Source organism: Oncorhynchus gorbuscha, linkage group LG18 (genome assembly GCF_021184085.1).
Source record: "Oncorhynchus gorbuscha isolate QuinsamMale2020 ecotype Even-year linkage group LG18, OgorEven_v1.0, whole genome shotgun sequence".
Classification (NCBI taxonomy): domain Eukaryota; kingdom Metazoa; phylum Chordata; class Actinopteri; order Salmoniformes; family Salmonidae; genus Oncorhynchus; species Oncorhynchus gorbuscha.
Genome location: NC_060190.1, coordinates 77278559 through 77298737, shown reverse-complemented (window position 1 = coordinate 77298737; position 20179 = coordinate 77278559). Strand labels below are relative to the sequence as shown.

General features: G+C 47.1%; 1 pseudogene; it reads left to right on the top strand.

The window, feature by feature from the left end:
• Positions 1-19789, top strand: part of LOC124002477 — a 189790-nt pseudogene extending 170001 nt beyond the window's left edge.
• The last annotated feature ends 390 nt before the right edge of the window (positions 19790-20179 follow it).

Here is a 20179-nt window from a genome sequence, read left to right as displayed (position 1 = left end):
GTCTGCTAGCTCAACAGAAGGCTAAACCAGTAGCTTGTTGTGTAGTCTGCTGTCTCAACAGAAGGCTACAGTAGCTTGTTGTGTAGTCTGCTGGCTCAACAGAAGGCTTCAGTAGCTTGTTGTGTAGTCTGCTGGCTCAACAGGGTAGAGTCTGGAACAGAAGGCTAAACCAGTAGCTTGTTGTGTAGTCTGCTGGGTCAACAGAAGGATTAACCAGTAGCTTGTTGTGTAGTCTGCTGGCTCAACAGAAGGCTAAACCAGTAGCTTGTTGTGTAGTCTGCTGGCTCAACAGAAGGCTACAGTAGCTTGTTGTGTAGTCTGCTGGCTCAACAGAAGGCTAAACCAGTAGCTTGTTGTGTAGTCTGCTGGCTCAACAGAAGGCTAAACCAGTAGCTTGTTGTGTAGTCTGCTGGCTCAACAGAAGGCTACAGTAGCTTGTTGTGTAGTCTGCTGGCTCAGAAGGCTACATTAGCTTGTTGTGTAGTCTGCTGGCTCAACAGAAGACGGTAGCTTGTTGTGTAGTCTGCTGGCTCAACAGAAGGCTACAGTAGCTTGTTGTGTAGTCTGCTGGCTCAACAGAAGGCTACAGTAGCTTGTTGTGTAGTCTGCTGGCTCAACAGAAGGCTACAGTAGCTTGTTGTGTAGTCTGCTGGCTCAACAGAAGGCTACAGTAGCTTGTTGTGTAGTCTGCTGGCTCAACAGAAGGCTACAGTAGCTTGTTGTGTAGTCTGCTGGCTCAACAGAAGGCTACAGTAGCTTGTTGTGTAGTCTGCTGGCTCAACAGAAGGCTACAGTAGCTTGTTGTGTAGTCTGCTGGCTCAACAGAAGGCTAAGGTAGCTTGTTGTGTAGTCTGCTGGCTCAACAGAAGGCTACGGTAGCTTGTTGTGTAGTCTGCTGGCTCAACAGAAGGCTACGGTAGCTTGTTGTGTAGTCTGCTGGCTCAGAGTAGCTTGTTGTGTAGTCTGCTGGCTCAACAGAAGGCTACAGTAGCTTGTTGTGTAGTCTGCTGGCTCAACAGAAGGCTACAGTAGCTTGTTGTGTAGTCTGCTGGCTCAACAGAAGGATAAACCAGTAGCTTGTTGTGTAGTCTGCTGGCTCAACAGAAGGCTACAGTAGCTTGTTGTGTTCTGAGAAGACTCAACAGAAGGCTAAACCAGTAGCTTGTTGTGTAGTCTGCTGGCTCAACAGAAGGCTACACAGATGAATACTTCAGTGTAGAAAGAGTACCTAAATGACGTTTTTGTTTATACGCTTTAAATTCATAATGGGATTTATTTACGTGCTTTAAATGTTTCACAAGCTTTCAAATGCATAATAGGAACACAATGATAGCTTATTCTGTCTGCTGATGAAGCAGGGTTAGAGAGAAAAGGAGAGAGGAGAGGAGAGATGCAGAGGAAATAATCACGAGAGGAGACGTGATGAGAGGAAAGGAGGCGAGATGGAGAGATACAGAGAAGAGAGAGAAGAGGAGAGGAGGCAGAGGGAGATGGAGAGAAACAGAGAGAGAGAAGAGGAGAGGAGGCAGAGGGAGATGGAGAGATACAGAGAAGAGAGAGAAGAGGAGAGGAGGCAGAGGGAGATGGAGAGATACAGAGAAGAGAGAGGAGAGGAGGGAGAGGGAGATGGAGAGAGAAGAGGAGAGGAGGCAGAGGGAGATGGAGATGGAGAGATACAGAGAAGAGAGAGAAGAGGAGAGGAGGGAGAGGGAGATGGAGAGTTACAGAGAAGAGAGAGAAGAAAGAGGAGAAGAGGCAGAGGGGGATGGAGAGATACAGAGAAGAGAGAGATGGAGAGGAGAGGAAGCGTGAGAGAAAGAAAGAGGAGAGGAGAGAGAGATGGAGAGAAAGAAAGAGAGGAGAGAGTATTCTCACTGTGTTATGGATCGGGGGGTTATATTAAGTTGTAGATCAAAATTTCACCACTTATGACAATGTTATAGTCTATTAAGAAACACTGTTTAGAAAGCTATGCTCTACATCCCGTCCTTGCTGATTTGAGAGAGTAGAAACAGAAGAGTAGAGACAGGAGAGTAGAGACAGGAGAGTAGAGACTGGAGAGTAGAGACAGGAGAGACTGGAGAGTAGAGACAGGAGAGTAGAGACTGGAGAGTAGAGACAGGAGAGTAGAGACTGGAGAGTAGAGACAGGAGAGACTGGAGAGTAGAGACAGGAGAGTAGAGACAGAAGAGTAGAGACAGGAGAGACTGGGGAGTAGAGACAGGAGAGTAGAGACAGGAGAGTAGAGACAGGAGAGTAGAGACAGGAGAGTAGAGACAGGAGAGTAGAGACTGGAGAGTAGAGACAGGAGAGTAGAGACAGGAGAGACGGTAGAGACAGGAGAGACGGTAGAGACAGGAGAGACGGTAGAGACAGGAGAGACGGTAGAGACAGGAGAGTAGAGAGAGTAGAGTAAAGACAGGAGAGTAGAGACAGGAGAGTAGAGACAGGAGAGACGGTAGAGACAGGAGAGTAGAGAGAGTAGAGTAAAGACAGGAGAGTAGAGACAGGAGAGTAGAGACAGGAGAGACGGTAGAGACAGGAGAGTAGAGAGAGTAGAGTAGAGACCAGAGAGTAGAGACAGGAGAGTAGAGACAGGACAGTAGAGACAGGACAGTAGAGACAGGAGGGTAAAGACAGGATAGTAGAGACTGGAGAGTAGAGACAGGAGAGTAGAGACAGTAGAGTAGAGACAGGACAGTAGAGACAGGAGAGTAGAGACAGGAGAGTAGAGACAGTAGAGTAGAGACAGTAGAGTAGAGACTGTAGAGTAGAGACAGGAGAGTAGAGACAGGAGAGTAGAGACAGTAGAGTAGAGACAGGACAGTAGAGACAGTAGAGTAGAGACAGGAGAGTAGAGACAGGAGAGTAGAGACAGGAGAGTAGAGACTGGAGAGTAGAGACAGGAGAGTAGAGACAGGAGAGTAGAGACAGGACAGTAGAGACAGGAGAGTCGAGACAGGAGAGTAGAGACAGTAGAGTAGAGACAGGAGAGTAGAGACAGGAGAGTAGAGACAGGACAGTAGAGACAGTAGAGTAGAGACAGGAGAGTAGAGACAGGACAGTAGAGACAGGAGAGTAGAGACAGGAGAGTAGAGACAGGAGAGTAGAGACTGTAGAGTAGAGACAGGAGAGTAGAGACTGTAGAGTAGAGAGAGAGTAGAGTAGAGACAGGAGAGTAGAGACAGGAGAGTAGAGACTGTAGAGTAGAGAGAGTAGAGTAGAGACAGTAGAGTAGAGACAGGAGAGTAGAGACAGGAGAGTAGAGACAGGAGAGTAGAGACTGTAGAGTAGAGAGAGTAGAGTAGAGACAGTAGAGTAGAGACAGGAGAGTAGAGACAGGAGAGTAGAGACAGGAGAGTAGATACTGTAGAGTAGAGAGAGACAGGAGAGTAGAGACAGGAGAGTAGAGACAGGAGAGTAGAGACAGGAGAGTAGAGACTGTAGAGTAGAGAGAGTAGAGTAGAGACAGGAGAGTAGAGACAGGACAGTAGAGACAGGAGAGTAGAGACAGGAGAGTAGAGACAGGAGAGTAGAGACAGGAGAGTAGAGACAGGAGAGTAGAGACAGGAGAGTAGAGACAGGACAGTAGAGACAGTAGAGTAGGATGAACGTCAGGTGATGGTAATCTTCAGAGAAGTGATGGTAATCTTCAGAGAGGTGATGGTAATCTTCAGAGAGGTCATGGTGTCCATCAGCAGAATGATCACCAGGACATGAAGCGTATAGCGTTTGTGAGGTGTTATAATGTTGTTGTTTTTTTTTACTGTGTGACTGCTCATGTTATAATTGGGGTTTTACTGTGAAATGTATATATAACGGAGGTGAAACGGCTAGCTTAGTTAGCGGTGGTGCGCGCTAAATAGCGTTTCAATCGGTGACGTCACTTGCTCTGAGACCTTGAAGTAGTAGTTCGGCTTTTGTGGAGCGATGGGTAACGATGCTTTGTGGGTGACTGTTGTTGATGTGTGCAGAGGGTCCCTGGTTCGCGCCTGGGTATGGGCGAGGGGACGGTTTAAAGTTATACTGTTACACATCATGTTTTACTGTGTGATTCCCCAAGGGTTTAGTTTACCTCTCTTTTCTCCCAGCAGGAATGGAGTCCAATTCCCAGACCACATCTCAGGAACTTCTCATTCCTAATGACGTAAGTACAGCTAGCAATACTTTGTCTGCTATGTAACAAATATTGCCACATAACAATCCTGAACAATATTATTCAGTCAGACACCCGCCTACTACTCAATCCAGAGCTGTCCTCTGTTCTCTGATTCATTCCAATGTTGCCTCTAAACCCAACGGGCAAAACTGGGCTTGGAGTGTTGAAATGACTTCGTAACGATGTCACCTCTCTCTCTCTCTCTCTCTCTCGTTATCTCTCTCTCTCTCTCTCTCTCTCTCTCGTTATCTCTCTGTCTCTCTCTCTCTCTCTCTCGTTATCTCTCTCTCTCTCTCTCTCTCTCTCTCTCTCGTTATCTCTCTGTCTCTCTCTTGCCCTCCCTCCCTCCTTCTTTCATGGCCCTCTGTCCATATGTCTGTTCTATGAGTTAGAACTACATCCACTCATGTTGTTTGTCATATTGAAAGGCTCTGGGCTGTCAAAACAGAACAGTAAATAAAGCAACCAAAGGGCTTTCAACTGAGCCCTCTTTCCACACAATAAAGTACAGCTCACCCCAGCCCAGGACAGCCTTCCCCTGTTCACCGCAGCCCAGGACAGCCTTCCCCTGTTCACCGCAGCCCAGGACAGCCTTCCCCTGTTCAGCCCAGCCCAGGACAGCCCTCCCCTGTTTAGCCCAGCCCAGGAAAGCCTTCCCCTGTTCACCCCAGCCCAGGACAGCCTTCCCCTGTTCAGCCCAGCCCAGGACAGCCTTCCCCTGTTCACCCCAGCCCAGGACAGCCTTCCCCTGTTCACCCCAGCCCAGGACAGCCTTCCCCTGTTCACCCCAGCCCAGGACAGCCCTCCCCTGTTCAGCCCAGCCCAGGACAGCCCTCCCCTGTTTAGCCCAGCCCAGGAAAGCCCTCCCCTGCCTAGCCCAGCCTATGCTTCACTACCCAATTCCCTCCACAGCCCCCCAGCTCAGCTCAGCCCTTTCCCAGTCCCTGCCCATCCCCAGCCCCTCCCCCCCAGCCCTCCCCCAGCCCCTCCCCTGCCCCTCCCCAGCCCAACTCAGCATGGCCCAGCCCCTCCCCTGCCCCTCTCCAGCCCAACTCAGCATGGCCCAGCATACACCCAGCATAGACTCTAGAGGTGGGGGAAGTAGCAGGACATAGTGTGGGGGGGGGACATACTTTAGACATGAGACAGAGCCAGAGCATGGGGCTTCCCAAACAAATTCCACCAGCCACTGATATCACCACCCAACACTCCTGGAGAAGTGCCCTGATATGCTGGCCTTTGTTATTTCTGTCCCTAGATGTCAGAATGAAGGACTGCATGGTTCTGAAGTTTACCCTAGTCATCCATCCTACATAGCTGCCAGGACAGGGAAGATGAGGATGAACATCAGGACAGGGAAGATGAGGATGAACATCAGGACAGGGAAGATGAGGATGAACGCCAGGACAGGGAAGATGAGGATGAACGTCAGGACAGGGAAGATGAGGATGAACGCCAGGACAGGATCAACGCCAGGACAGGGAGGATGAGGATGGACGTCAGGACAGGATGAACGCCAGGACAGGGAAGATGAGGATGAACGTCAGGACAGGGAAGATGAGGATGAACGCCAGGACAGGATGAACGTCAGGACAGGGAGGATGAGGATGAACGCCAGGACAGGGAAGATGAGGATGAACGCCAGGACAGGGAGGATGAGGATGAACGTCAGGACAGGGAGGATGAGGATGAACGTCAGGACAGGATGAACGCCAGGACAGGGAAGATGAGGATGAACGTCTATCTAAAATTAGGGGTGTGTATTTTAGATCTGTGTTGAGACTCTGAATATTTATATAGACAAGGAGACAGCGTTACTTTTGTCCCACGTTGTTAATATATCGTCTGTGTCTGAAAATGTTTCCAGCTATCAAATCCTTGCTGTCGGCCTTCCTTGTTTCCTCAATTCCTCTCAAAGCTCATTGTAGGTCGTAAGTCAGAGGAAGGGACCTTGGATCCTCTCCTCCAATACGCTTTGAGAGAAAAAGGAAAGAACAGAAGAAAGATTTGAGGGATGGTAACGTTCTCTCACGCAGCCATAGTTTGGCATTCTGTCATTGTGTTTCCGTGAACTTCCATTACAGAGAGCCCCTTCGCATCAAATATTCAATGTTCTAGCATGTGTCAAAACCTTGATGGATAAAGTTTCTAATCGTGTTCGATAAGGTCGCAACTCAATGTCTCTCCACCAAACCCCCTTTCTATCAGAAGGAGAACAATATGAATAGGAATAAGGTAGAGAGGGAATGAGAGAGGGAACGAGGAGAAAGAGAGAGCGGGAAAGATAGGGGACAGAGAGAGAGACAGAGAGAGAGAGAGACAGAGAGAGAGAGAGACAGAGAGAGAGAGAGACAGAGAGAGAGAGAGACAGAGAGAGAGAGAGAGAGACAGAGAGAGAGAGAGAGAGAGAGAGAGAGAGAGAGAGAGAGAGAGAGAGAGAGAGAGACAGAGACAGAGAGAGAGAGAGAGACAGAGACAGAGAGACAGAGAGACAGAGAGAGATAGAGAGAGAGAGGGAAAGAGACAGAGGGAGAGAGAGAGAGAGAGAGAGAGAGAGAGAGAGAGAGAGAGAGAGAGAGAGAGAGAGAGACTGGAGCACAGAGGCATTGAGACAATAAGCCCGACAGGCACGCGCTGCTGAGAATGTCCTAAAGGCCTGGAGGGGCTTTATTTTTTGGGGGGGCTGTGCTGTGTGTGTGTGTGTGTGTGTGTCCACCAGCTCCACGTCATAAGCCGTTTCACATTACAACTGCAGCAGGGAATCCGCCCAAAATAACCTCGTTTTTTTCCACCTCTTTAACATCAGGATGAGATCAACTGAGTCCTGTGCTATACGGTAATATGGGGACGGTTTGGGAGGTAACAGTCACACAGACAGAGTGGTTTTCACCTGGTACTTGTCTGTGGGCACTTAGCTTAGTCCCCCCAAATAATCAGCAGGCCATTAATAGACCACAGTGGGGGAAAGGAGGGGAGAGAGGAGAGGAGGAAGGGAGGCAGAGGGAGGGAGGGAAGGAGGATGGGAGAGAGAGGAGAGGAGGGAGGGAGGATGGGAGAGAGAGGAGAGGAGGGAGGGAGGCAGAGGGAGGGAAGGAGGATGGAAGAGAGAGGAGGGAAGGAGGCAGAGGGAGGGAAGGAGGATGGAAGAGAGAGGAGGGAGGCAGAGGGAGGGAAGAAGCATGGGAGAAGGATGGAGGGAGGGAGAGGAGAGCGGCGAGAAGAGAGCGAGTGAGGAGAGAACAAAAGGAGGTCTGTCCTTTAGCTCAGCATGCCGACCTGCCAACACATCCATGATGGTGTCACTTCATCACTGTCCAGGCCTCAGACATGACAGGGAGTCTTGCTTCCCAAATGGAACCCTATTCCCTATATAGTACACTACTTTTGACCAGGGCCCTATGAGTCCTGGTAAAAAGTAGTGCACTACATAGGGAATAGGGTGTCATTTGAGACACAGAGACATAGGGCTCTCTCTAGATCAGGGGCCTCACTCCTGACATCAGGGCCCCCTCTCTCTACAAAGGCCCTTTGCCCTGACACTGACGCTGTGCGGGGCTTCCTCTCAGACCTGGGTTCAAATAACCTTTTTGAAATATTTTTTTTTGTCATGGGCTTGACTGGCACCAATGAGAACAATAGAGTAGTTGCAAAAGTGCAAAAACCTCTCACGCACCTGGCAGCTGGCACTCTAATTAGACTAGATCACTCCGGTTAGACTAGATTACTCCGGTTAGACTAGATCACTCCGGTTAGACTAGATCACTCCAATTAGACTAGATCACTCCGGTTAGACTAGATCACTCTAATTAGACTAGATCACTCTGGTTAGACTAGATCACTCTAATTAGACTAGATCACTCCGGTTAGACTAGATCACTCCGGTTAGACTAGATCACTCCGGTTAGACTAGATCACTCTAATTAGACTAGATCACTCTAATTAGACGATTTCACTCCGGTTAGACTAGATCACTCCGGTTAGACTAGATCACTCTAATTAGACTAGATCACTCTAATTAGACTAGTTCACTCCGGTTAGACTAGATCACTCTAATTAGACTAGATCACTCCGGTTAGACTAGATCACTCCAATTAGACTAGATCACTCCGGTTAGACTAGATCACTCCATTTAGACTAGATCACTCTGGTTAGACTAGATCACTCCGGTTAGACTAGATCACTCCATTTAGACTAGATCACTCTGGTTATTTAGACTAGATCACTCCGGTTAGACTAGATAGACTAGATCACTCCGGTTAGACTAGATCACTCCATTTAGACTAGATCACTCCGGTTAGACTAGATCACTCCGGTTAGACTAGATCACTCCGGTTAGACTAGATCATTTAGACTAGATCACTCCGGTTAGACTAGATCACTCCGGTTAGACTAGATCACTCCATTTAGACTAGATCACTCCGGTTAGACTAGATCACTCCGGTTAGACTATTTTATTTTCCACCTGTATTTAACCAGGTAGGTTAGTTGAGAACAAGTTCTCATTTACAACTGCGATTTGGCCAAGATAAAGCAAAGCAGTGCGACAAAAACAAGAACCGAGTTACACATAAACAAACGTACAGTCAATAACAAAAATAAATAAATAGAAAAAATAGAAGAAAAAAATAGAAAAGTCTATGTAGAAGAGGCAATAAATCGGCCATAGAGACAATAAATAATTATAATTTAGCATTAACACTGTGGGGATGGGTGTTTCAGATGATGATGTGCAATTAGAGATACTGAGGCGCAAAAGAGCAAGAGGGTAAGTAATAAGATGGGGATGAGGTAGTTGGGTGTGCTATTTACAGATGGGCTGTGTACAGGTGCATTGATGGGCTCTGACAGCTGGTGCTTAATGTTAGTGAGGGAGATATGAGTCTCCAGCTTCAGTGATTTTTGCACATTCCAGTCATTGGCAGCAGAGAACTGGAAGGAAAGGCGGCCAAAGCAAGTGTTGGCTTTGGAGATGACCAGTGAAATATACCTGCTGGAGCGCATGCTACGAGTGGGTGGGACTAGATCACTCAAGTTAGACTAGATGAAACACTACAAGAATTTGAAATATTTCAAAATGGTACTTGTCAGGTCTGGCCCTGATCTCTGACACTGGGCTTGGCTGTCTTTGACAGATCCCCGTATCTATGCCCTCTGCTGTCTCTGAGAATAACCAGACCACAGAACACACACACACCAGAGAAACACACAGACAGGACACAGCAGAACCAGACTACAGGAACACTAGACGATCCCAGAACAGAGACAGGAAGATGAGTCAGGCTGCAGAACCAGTTGTAGTTTAAGTTGAGAGCTGTGATATATTGTTCCAAACAAGACTAGTGATTATTTAAAAAAATATATATATATATTTAACCTTTATTTGACTAGGCAAGTCAATTAAGAACAAATTCTTATTTACAATACCAAAAGGCCTCCTACAGCGACGGGAGCTGGGATTAAAAATAAAAATATAGAACAAAACACACATCACGACAAGAGAGACACCACTCCACTACATAAAGAGAGACCTGAGACGACAACATAGCAAGGCAGCAACACATGCCAACACAGCGTGGATACAACACAACATGACAACAACATGGTAGCAACACAACATGACAACAACATGGTAGCTGCACAACATAACAACAACATGGTAGCAGCACAACATAACAACAACATGGTAGCAACACAACATGGTAGCAACATGGTAGCAACACAACATGACAACAAGGTAGCAACACAACATAACAACATGGTAGCAACACAACATAACAACATGGTAGCAACACAATATAACAACAAGGTAGCAACACAACATAACAACATGGTAGCAACACAACATAACAACATGGTAGCAACACAACATGACAACAACATGGTAGCAACACAACATGACAACAACATGGTAGCAACACAACATAACAACAACATGGTAGCAACACAACATGACAACAACATGGTAGCAACACAACATAACAACAACATGGTAGCAACACAACATGACAACACAGCATGGTAGCAACACAACATGACAACAACATGGTAGAAACACAACATGACAACAACATGGTAGCAACACAACATAACAACAACATGGTAGCAACACAACATGACAACAACATGGTAGCAACACAACATGACAACACAGCGTGGAAACAACACAACATGACAACAACATGGTAGCAACACAACATAACAACAACATGGTAGCAACACAACATAACAACAACATGGTAGCAACACAACATGACAACAACATGGTAGAAACACAACATGACAACAACATGGTAGCAACACAACATAACAACAACATGGTAGCAACACAACATGACAACAACATGGTAGCAACACAACATAACAACATGGTAGCAACACAACATAACAACAACATGGTAGCAACACAACATAGCAACATGGTAGCAACACAACAACATGGTAGAAACACAACATAACAACAACATGGTAGCAACACAATATAACAACAACATGGTAGCAACACAACATGGTAGCAACACAATATAACAACAACATGGTAGCAGCACAAAACATGGTACAAACGTTATTGGGCACAGAAGCATCACAACTGTCAGTAAGAGTGTCCATAATTGAGTCTTTGAATGAAGAGCTGGAGATAAAACTGTCCAGTTTGAGTGTTTGTTGCTCGTTCCAGTCGCTAGCTGCAGTGAACTGAAGAGAGGAACGACCCAGGGATGTGTGTGCTTAGGGGACCTTTAACAGAATGTGACTGGCAGAACGGGTGTTGTATGTGGAGGAGGAGGGCTGCAGTAGATGTCTCAGATAGGGGGGAGTGAGGCCTAACAGGGTTTTATAAATAATCACTCAGTGACTACTTTATTAGGTCAGCCACAATCACTCAGTGACTAGTTTATTAGATCAGCCACAATCACTCAGTGACCAGTTTATTAGGTCAGCCACAATCACTCAGTGACCAGTTTATTAGGTCAGCCACAATCACTCAGTGACTACTTTATTAGATCAGCCACAATCACTCAGTGACTAGGTTATTAGGTCAGCCACAATTTTTTTTTTTTTTTATTTAACTAGGCAAGTCAGTTAAGAACAAATTCTTATTTTCAATGGCGGCCTAGGAACAGTGGGTTAACTGCCTGTTCAGGGGCAGTTAAATCACTCAGTGACCAGTTTATTAGGTCAGCCACAATCACTCAGTGACCAGTTTATTAGATCAGCCACAATCACTCAGTGACTAGTTTATTAGGTCAGCCACAATCACTCAGTGACTAGTTTATTAGATCAGCCACAATCACTCAGTGACCAGTTTATTAGGTCAGCCACAATCACTCAGTGAACAGTTTATTAGGTCAGCCACAATCACAGTGTGAATTCTTTGGGGCATAGAAACGTTGCTTAATCGCCATCATGGGAGCTAATTTCCCACACCATTACACCCCCGCCACCAGCCTGTACCGTTGACTCATGGACTCATGTCGCTTAAGTCAAATCCTGACTCTGCCATCAACAAGGCAATGTTTTTCCACTTCTCAATTGTTCGGTGTTGGAGTCGCTTCTTCTTGTTTTTAGCTGATAGGAATGGAACCTGGTGTGGTCATCTGCTGTCAATAGCCAATCCGTGACATTCTCTTTCAATCTCTCATCAACAAGTTGTTTTCCTCCACAGGACTGCAGCTGACTGGATGTTTGTTTGTCGCACCATTCTCTGTAAACCCTAGACACTGTCGTGTGTGAAAAGCCCAGGAGGCCTGGCTGTTTCTGAGACACTGTCGTGTGTGAAAAGCCCAGGAGGCCTGGCTGTTTCTGAGACACTGTCGTGTGTGAAAAGCCCAGGAGGCCTGGCTGTTTCTGAGACACTGTCGTGTGTGAAAAGCCCAGGAGGCCTGGCTGTTTCTGAGACACTGTCGTGTGTGAAAAGCCCAGGAGGCCTGGCTGTTTCTGAGACACTGTCGTGTGTGAAAAGCCCAGGAGGCCTGGCTGTTTCAGAGACACTGTCGTGTGTGAAAAGCCCAGGAGGCCTGGCTGTTTCTGAGACACTGTCGTGTGTGAAAAGCCCAGGAGGCCTGGCTGTTTCTGAGATACTGGAACCGGCGCTCCTGGAACCGGCGAACATTCACTTACGTCACTCGTTTCTAAAGTTCAATCAAACAGTAACTGAATGCCTTGATGCCTGTCTGCCTGCTTTATATAGCAAGCCACTGTTACGTGACTCACTGTCTGTAAGAGTGATCAATTTTTTTTGTGAATGGGATAATAATATATGCCATTTAGCAGACGCTTTTATCCAAAGCGACTTACAGTCATGTGTGCATACATTCTACGTATGGGTGGTCCCCGGGGATCGAACCCACTACCCTGGCGTTACAAGCGCCATGCTCTACCCACTGAGCTACAGATGATGATGTACCTAATAAACTGGCCACTGAGTGTATACTTACAATACAAACAATGAACTCACTGTACTGTAAGTCGCTTGTGATAAAGTGTCTGCTAAAAAGCGATTAGATTTGAATGTAGCTAAGCCACTACTAGTCACATGCTATCCCTCATTTTACATTTCTGCTGTTTGTTTCCGATTGCATTTCTATTACCCACTGAATAGAAACACTAGTCCAACTCACTGAACAGAATCACTAGTCTGACTCACTAAACAGAAAGACTAGTCTGACTCGTGTCCAGGAAGCAAATACACTTGTGAAGGTACCTTGGTAAGAAATCAATAGTCACTTACCTTCCAGGGGTATAGGTGAGGGATCTATGGGCTGTAGCAGTTAGAGTAGCTGGAGGTAGTGTACAGATTGACTACCGGTATGATTTACAAGGTATTGGAATTGACCCCTGATTTTCGAAGGTTATTAGCTTGTCCTTGGTAGATGTGTTATGCGCTGAGACACAAACTGTGGGGATTGGAGGGAGCGCATGTTTGTTTTTAAACCATGCTCAAGACAATGTTTCCATGATACACAAACCTTTACATTTATTTTTCAACCTCAGTGCATTCGGAAAGTATTCAGACCCCTTGAATTTTTCTACATTTTGTTACGTTACATTTAAAAACCCAACTATTCTCTGCAGTCTACACAGAATATCCCATAATGACAAAGCGAAAACAGTTTTTTTTTTTATGTTGCTAATTTGTTAAAAATAAAAAGCAGAAATACCTTATTTACATAAGTATTCAGACACTTTGAGACTCGAAATTGAGCTCAGGTGCACACCTGACAGTGCATGTCAGAGCAAAAAAAAAACAAGTCATGAGGTCGAAGGAATTGTCCTTAGAGCTCCAAGACAGGATTGTGTCGAGGCACAGATCTGGGGAAGGGTACCAAAAAATGTCTGTAGCATTCAAGGTTCACCAAGAACACAGTGGCCTCCATCATTCTTAAATGGAAGAAGTTTGGAACCACCAAGACTCTTCCTAGAGCTGGCCGCCCGGACAAACTGAGTAATAGGGGGAGAAGGGCCTGTGTCAGGGAGGTGACAGAGAACCCGATGGTCACTCTAACAGTTCCTCTGTGGAGATGGGAGAACCTTCCAGAAGGACAACCATCTCTGCAGCACTCCGAAAATCAGGCATTTATGCAAGAGTGGCCAGGCAGAAACCACTCCTCAGTAAAAGGCACATGACAGCCCGCTTAGACAGCCAAAAGGCACCTAAAGACTCTCAGACCATGAGAAACAAGATTCTCTGATCTGATGAAACCAAGAATGAACTCTTTGGCCTGAAAGTGTCACGTCTGGAGTAAACCTGGCACCATCCCTAAGGTGAAGCATGGTGGGCAAAAGTTCACCTTCCAACAGGACAACGACCCGAAGCACACAGCTAAGACAACTCAGGAGTGGCTTCGGGACAAGTCTCTGAATGTCCTTGAGTGTCCCAGCCAGAGCCCGGACTTGAACCCAATTGAACATCTCTGGAGAGATCTGAAAATATCTGTACAGCAACGCTTTCCATCCAACCTGACAGAGCCTGAGAGGATCTACAGAGAATAATGGGAGAAACTCCCCAAATACAGGTGTGCCAAGCTTGTACCATCATACCCAAGAACATTCGAGGCGGTAATCACTGCTAAAGGTGCTTCAACAAAGTACTGAGTGAAGGGTCTGAATACTTTTGTAAATGTGATATTTCAGTTTCTTTTTTTTTATATAGATTTATATTAGACAACAGGTGTTTTGCTGTGTCATCATTGGGTATTGTGTGTAGATTGATGAGATTATTCTTTTTTTTAAATACATTTTAGAATTTGGCTGTAATGTAACAACATGTGGAAAAAGTGGTCTGAATACTTCCCTGAATGCCCTGTACACTGTATATGTTGAAGAGGGTGTACTGTATGTTTTATCCTGGGAAGTCACATAGACATTTCCATCTGTTTTTCAACTGTACCCTGGACATTTAGTATTGCCAACACAATACTTTGGGGTTTTAGTAATAAGGATGTGATCTGTCAAGTGTCTGGTGAAGCGTCCTCGTTTCTTCCCTCTCTCCTTGGCTTCATCATTGACCTGATCATCATCGGGCATCAGGGAACCAAGATCAAAAACACACACAGGTCTCCTCCCACATTCTCACCTCCTCTCTCTCTCTCCTCTCTCTCTCCTTCAGCTCGTCGGCTCCATCATCGGGCGTCAGGGAACCAAGATCAATGAGATCCGCCAGGCGTCAGGGGCTCAGATTAAGATAGGTAGCCAGCTGGACAGCACCAGTGATAGAGCCGTCACCATCACAGGGACCCCCATCTCTATCAACCTGGCCCAATACCTCATCACCTCCTGGTAAGACAAAGCTCTGCCACCACCGAGCACAGCACACAAGGCGTAGAGAGGGAGAGGGGAGGGAGAAGGAGGGAGGGATGGAGGGGAGAGGAAAAGGAGGAGAGAAGGAGAGGAGAGGCAGGGGAGAAGGAGGGAGGGAGAGAGGGAGAGGAGAGGGAGAGAAGGAGAGGAGAGGGGAGGGAGAAGGAGGGAGGGGAGAGGAGAGGCAGGGGAGAAGGAGGGAGGGAGAGAGGGAGAGGAGAGGGAGAGAAGGGGATAGGAAGGAGAGAGGGAGAGCGACAGACACATCACCATCACAGGAACAACCATCTCCATTAACTTAACCCAACACCACCTCCTGGTAAGAGAAAGCACCACCCCTACCTCTCCCTCTCCCACCTCCTGGTAAGAGAAAGCACCACCCCTACCTCTCCCTCTCCCACCTCCTGGTAAGAGAAAGCACCACCCCTACCTCTCCCTCTCCCACCTCCTGGTAAGAGAAAGCACCACCCCTACCTCTCCCTCTCCCACCTCCTGGTAAGAGAAAGCACCACCCCTACCTCTCCCTCTCCCACCTCCTGGTAAGAGAAAGCACCACCCCTACCTCTCCCTCTCCCACCTCCTGGTAAGAGAAAGCACCACCCCTACCTCTCCCTCTCCCACCTCCTGGTAAGAGAAAGCACCACCCCTACCTCTCCCTCTCCCACCTCCTGGTAAGAGAAAGCACCACCCCTACCTCTCCCTCTCCCACCTCCTGGTAAGAGAAAGCACCACCCCTACCTCTCCCTCTCCCACCTCCTGGTAAGAGAAAGCACCACCCCTACCTCTCCCTCTCCCACCTCCTGGTAAGAGAAAGCACCACCCCTACCTCTCCCTCTCCCACCTCCTGGTAAGAGAAAGCACCACCCCTACCTCTCCCTCTCCCACCTCCTGGTAAGAGAAAGCACCACCCCTACCTCTCCCTCTCCCACCTCCTGGTAAGAGAAAGCACCACCCCTACCTCTCCCTCTCCCTCCTCCTGGTAAGAGAAAGCACCACTCAGCAGGACAACAATATAAGCGATAAGATATAAGATGTGTATATTATCTTGTAGCCCCAGCAACTGGACCACTTCCTGGCAGTGCTTGAATTGGGCCGGTACACACTGGTAGAGAGCACTGTTTGAGTCCAACACCTTATTTAATTGGCTCTAAAATATGTCTTACAATACTGTCAAACTAGAATGAGTACTGGCACCTTTTTCATTACACTGGTCAGGTCACATGATTAGGAAAGAACCCTGGTCAGGTCACATGATCAGGAAAGAACCCTGGTCAGGTCACATGATCAGGAAAGAACCCTGGTCAAGTCACATGATCAGGAAAGAACCCTGGTCAGGTCACATGATCAATAAAGAACCCTGGTCAGGTCTCGTGATCAGGAAAGAACCCTGGTCAGGTCACGTGATTAGGAAAGAAGCATGGCTCTAGATACTCATGTCTCCAGAATCAGTTCTACTGCTTCATGAGATAATCTTTATACATTTATCTCCACAAATTACACATTTGAACAAAGGAGTTGTTGTACTGATGTTGCCAATTCATGTCTAAGTTCACCAATTACTACTGAGTGTTGGAGAGAGAGAAGACAACAACCCGTACTATTAGAAAACTACAATTGCAACACATTTGCATTAGGATACTAAAACTGTCAAGTACGACAATGATGAATTAACACACTGATTAAATACCTTATTTTTTAATCTTGTGATGATTATTCACGTTGCGTGACTGCTCTCTGAGGACCTCTCGCCTCCGATCAACACAGCGACCAGATCGTTAACAGTTCACTCACTGCCTCTTCCAGGTGTTGCATCTGACAGGTTAAAATGCCACATTTTGAACATACCCTATAAGTACGAAGTGCAAAACATTGGACTGTAGGGCTAGAAGCTTCCATAACATTCCATCATTCTTCTATCCTAAAAAACACATTATAGTCATGCTGAATTACACAATCTACATGTTTTATTAGTAATTACACTATATTAGTAAGTAGTTACACATTGTATTCACACAGACAATACATTCACAATATGCAATATATTTATTTACATATGCAACATGTATAATCGAATCTTAAAATAATAAGGAAATTCCTAATGAACTTTGAACTTATTTGTTTCCCTTACCCAAGCCCCTACCCAAGCCATCACCCTGACTTATAGCATCCACTCCCCACATGAGAGTCCTAAAGACCCCCCTCCAGTAATCTGTTGCAACCTCCAGCAAAACACACATTTTTTTATCTCCTTTTATTTAATTTATTTAATTTGTACTTTCTTTAACATGTCTTTTATTTATTTAACCTTCTAACCCGTTTCCATCCGGTACTCCTCCTTCCTCCTTTCCTCCTTCCCTCCCTCCCTCCCTCTCTCCCTCCACCCTCCTCCCCCCCTCCCTCCCTCCCTTCCTCCCTCCCCTCCCTCCCCTCTCTCTCTCCCCTCCCTCCCTCCCTCCCACCCTTCCTCCCTCCCTCCCTCCACCCTCCCTCCCTCCACCCTCCCCTCTCTCCCTCCTCCCTCCCCCACCCTCCCTCCCCTCTCTCTCCACCTTCCCTCCCCTCTCTCTCCTCCTTCCCTCCTTTCCTCTTCCCTCTCTCCCTCCCTCCCTCCCTTCCCTCCCTCCCTCTCTCCCTCCACCCTCCCTCCACCCTCCCCTCTCTCCCTCCTCCCTCCCTCCCCTCTCTCTCTCCCTCCCCTCCCTCCCCTCTCTCTCTCCACCTTCCCTCCCTCCCCTCTCTCTCTCCACCTTCCCTCCCTCTCTCCACCTTCCCTCCCTCCACCTCCTTCGTCCTCCTCCTATCCCCCTGTGCAGTTTAGAGACCGCCAAATCCACCGCCCAGTCTGCCTCCATGTCGACCTCTGCTGACCTCACCATGGCCTACAGCCAACCCCCTCCCCCGCCTCCTCCTCAGCCGCTGCTGCTGCCACCCTGGCTGCCATGGGGTGCCCCGGCATGTCCCACCCCCACCCCCATGCTGCAGTCCCCATGATGGGCAACCCCTACGGGGCCCTCCCCCTCTCCAGCCTCCTCGGAATGCAATCCATGAAATCCCTCCAATCAATGCCCTACCTGGCTTTATCCAACCCTGCCGCCAATGCAGCCGCCGCTCAGGCCCAGGCCCAGGCCCAGGCTCAGGCCCAGGCCCAGGCTCAGGCCCAGATCTATACGGCGAAGATTTCTTCCGCCAATGGGATCGGGAAGAAACCAGAGAGACAGAAGTTTGCGCCGTACTGATGACATCTGTCTCCATCCCTCCATCCCTCCAGCTCTCACCTCCTCCGTCTACGAGACAAGAAAGAAAAGGGGGAAAGAATGGAGGGAAGGAAATAGCAGGTTTTTTTTTGCTGTTGTTCTCCTCCATTCTCTTTCTTCTTGCCTGATGATGTGGTTGTAGATGGACATTTTCGATTGATTACGTTTTGTAGGCTTTTTTTTTTTGTCCCTTATATAGTCAACCACTAGGAGGAACGTTTTAATTGGCTGGTTTAGATAGCTATATTTATGTTGTCTTAGGTCTTGGAAACCTATCAAGCCATTGCCTGTGTCCCAAATGACAACCTAACTCCTTTTACAGGTGCACTACTGTAGTCCAGAGCACATAAGGCTCAGGTTGAAAGTAGTGCGCTATATAGGGAATAGGGTGACATTTGGGATGCACACATAGACTATTCCTAACTTCCATTTTTATCTTCTTCTAACCTTCCATTCGTTCTACTGTACTGCTGTGATTGATTATTGATAATAATGAAATATTCCCACTAAGAGTTTATAAATTAAAACACTGGTGAGTGATGCTCAACTGTACGTGCGTATGAGCGTTTTATACAGTACATGATGTCTGTTTCGGTTACTTCCTGTATTCAACTCCTTGATTTTTTTTGAAGGACGATGTAAAAAAAAAATATAAAAAAATTAAAAGTTTTAAAAAATGACTAGACAAAAAAAAAAAATCTAACCACTCGTTTGCATTAATTTTTTTTGTGAGTTTTTGGACATATTTTTATTTGAAATGTGTTGTTTAATTTATTTTATTTATTATGCCGAGTATTACTTTTACGATACATTTTTTTTATTTTTGAGGGGGGAAATGGCAGCGAGTACCACTGCTAAGATTACGAGTTATTCCATCCTGTCCTGAGTTTTAACACGGTGACCAGACTGCTGGCGAGGGCCACTCTAACATGGTGACCAGACTGCTGGCTAGGGCCACTCTAACATGGTGACCAGACTGCTGGCGAGGGCCACTCTAACACGGTGACCAGACTGCTGGCTAGGGCCACTCTAACACGGTGACCAGACTGCTGGCTAGGGCCACTCTAACACGGTGACCAGACTGCTGGCTAGGGCCACTCTAACACGGTGACCAGACTGCTGGCTAGGGCCACTCTAACACGGTGACCAGACTGCTGGCTAAGGCCACTCTAACACGGTGACCAGACTGCTGGCGAGGGCCACTCTAACACGGTGACCAGACTGCTGGCTAGGACCACTCTAACACGGTGACCAGACTGCTGGCTAGGACCACTCTAACATGGTGACCAGACTGCTGGCTAGGACCACTCTAACACGGTGACCAGACTGCTGGCGAGGGCCACTCTAACACGGTGACCAGACTGCTGGCGAGGGCCACTCTAACACGGTGACCAGACTGCTGGCTAGGGCCACTCTAACACGGTATTTTCTCCTGTCTCACACCACAGAAGTGGTATCTTCTACTAAAACAAGGTTGTTTTTGTTTTTGTTTTTTTAACAACATTATGTTTTTGTTAAATAGAGAAAAATGTGTTTCCACAACTGATATGTCAATATTATTAAAACATTTAACATGATAAAAGCTGCGTATTTCCAACTTTCTTACTGGGATTTAAACAGCCAAACCTCTCTTAGGACGTGTCTGTGGGGTGAGAGATGCCTTTCTCACCCCAGCTGTCAAACTAAGATGCCACGCATGGTAGCTACTCTTGTGAGAGACTAATGCTGCATGTTAGCTTGAACACACACACACACATACACACACACATTGAAACACACACACACACACACACACACACACACACACACACACACACACACACACACACACACACACACACACAACACACACACACACACACACACACACACACACACACACACACACACACACACACACACACACACACACACACACACATTGAAACACACACACACACATTGAAACACACACACACACACACACACACAC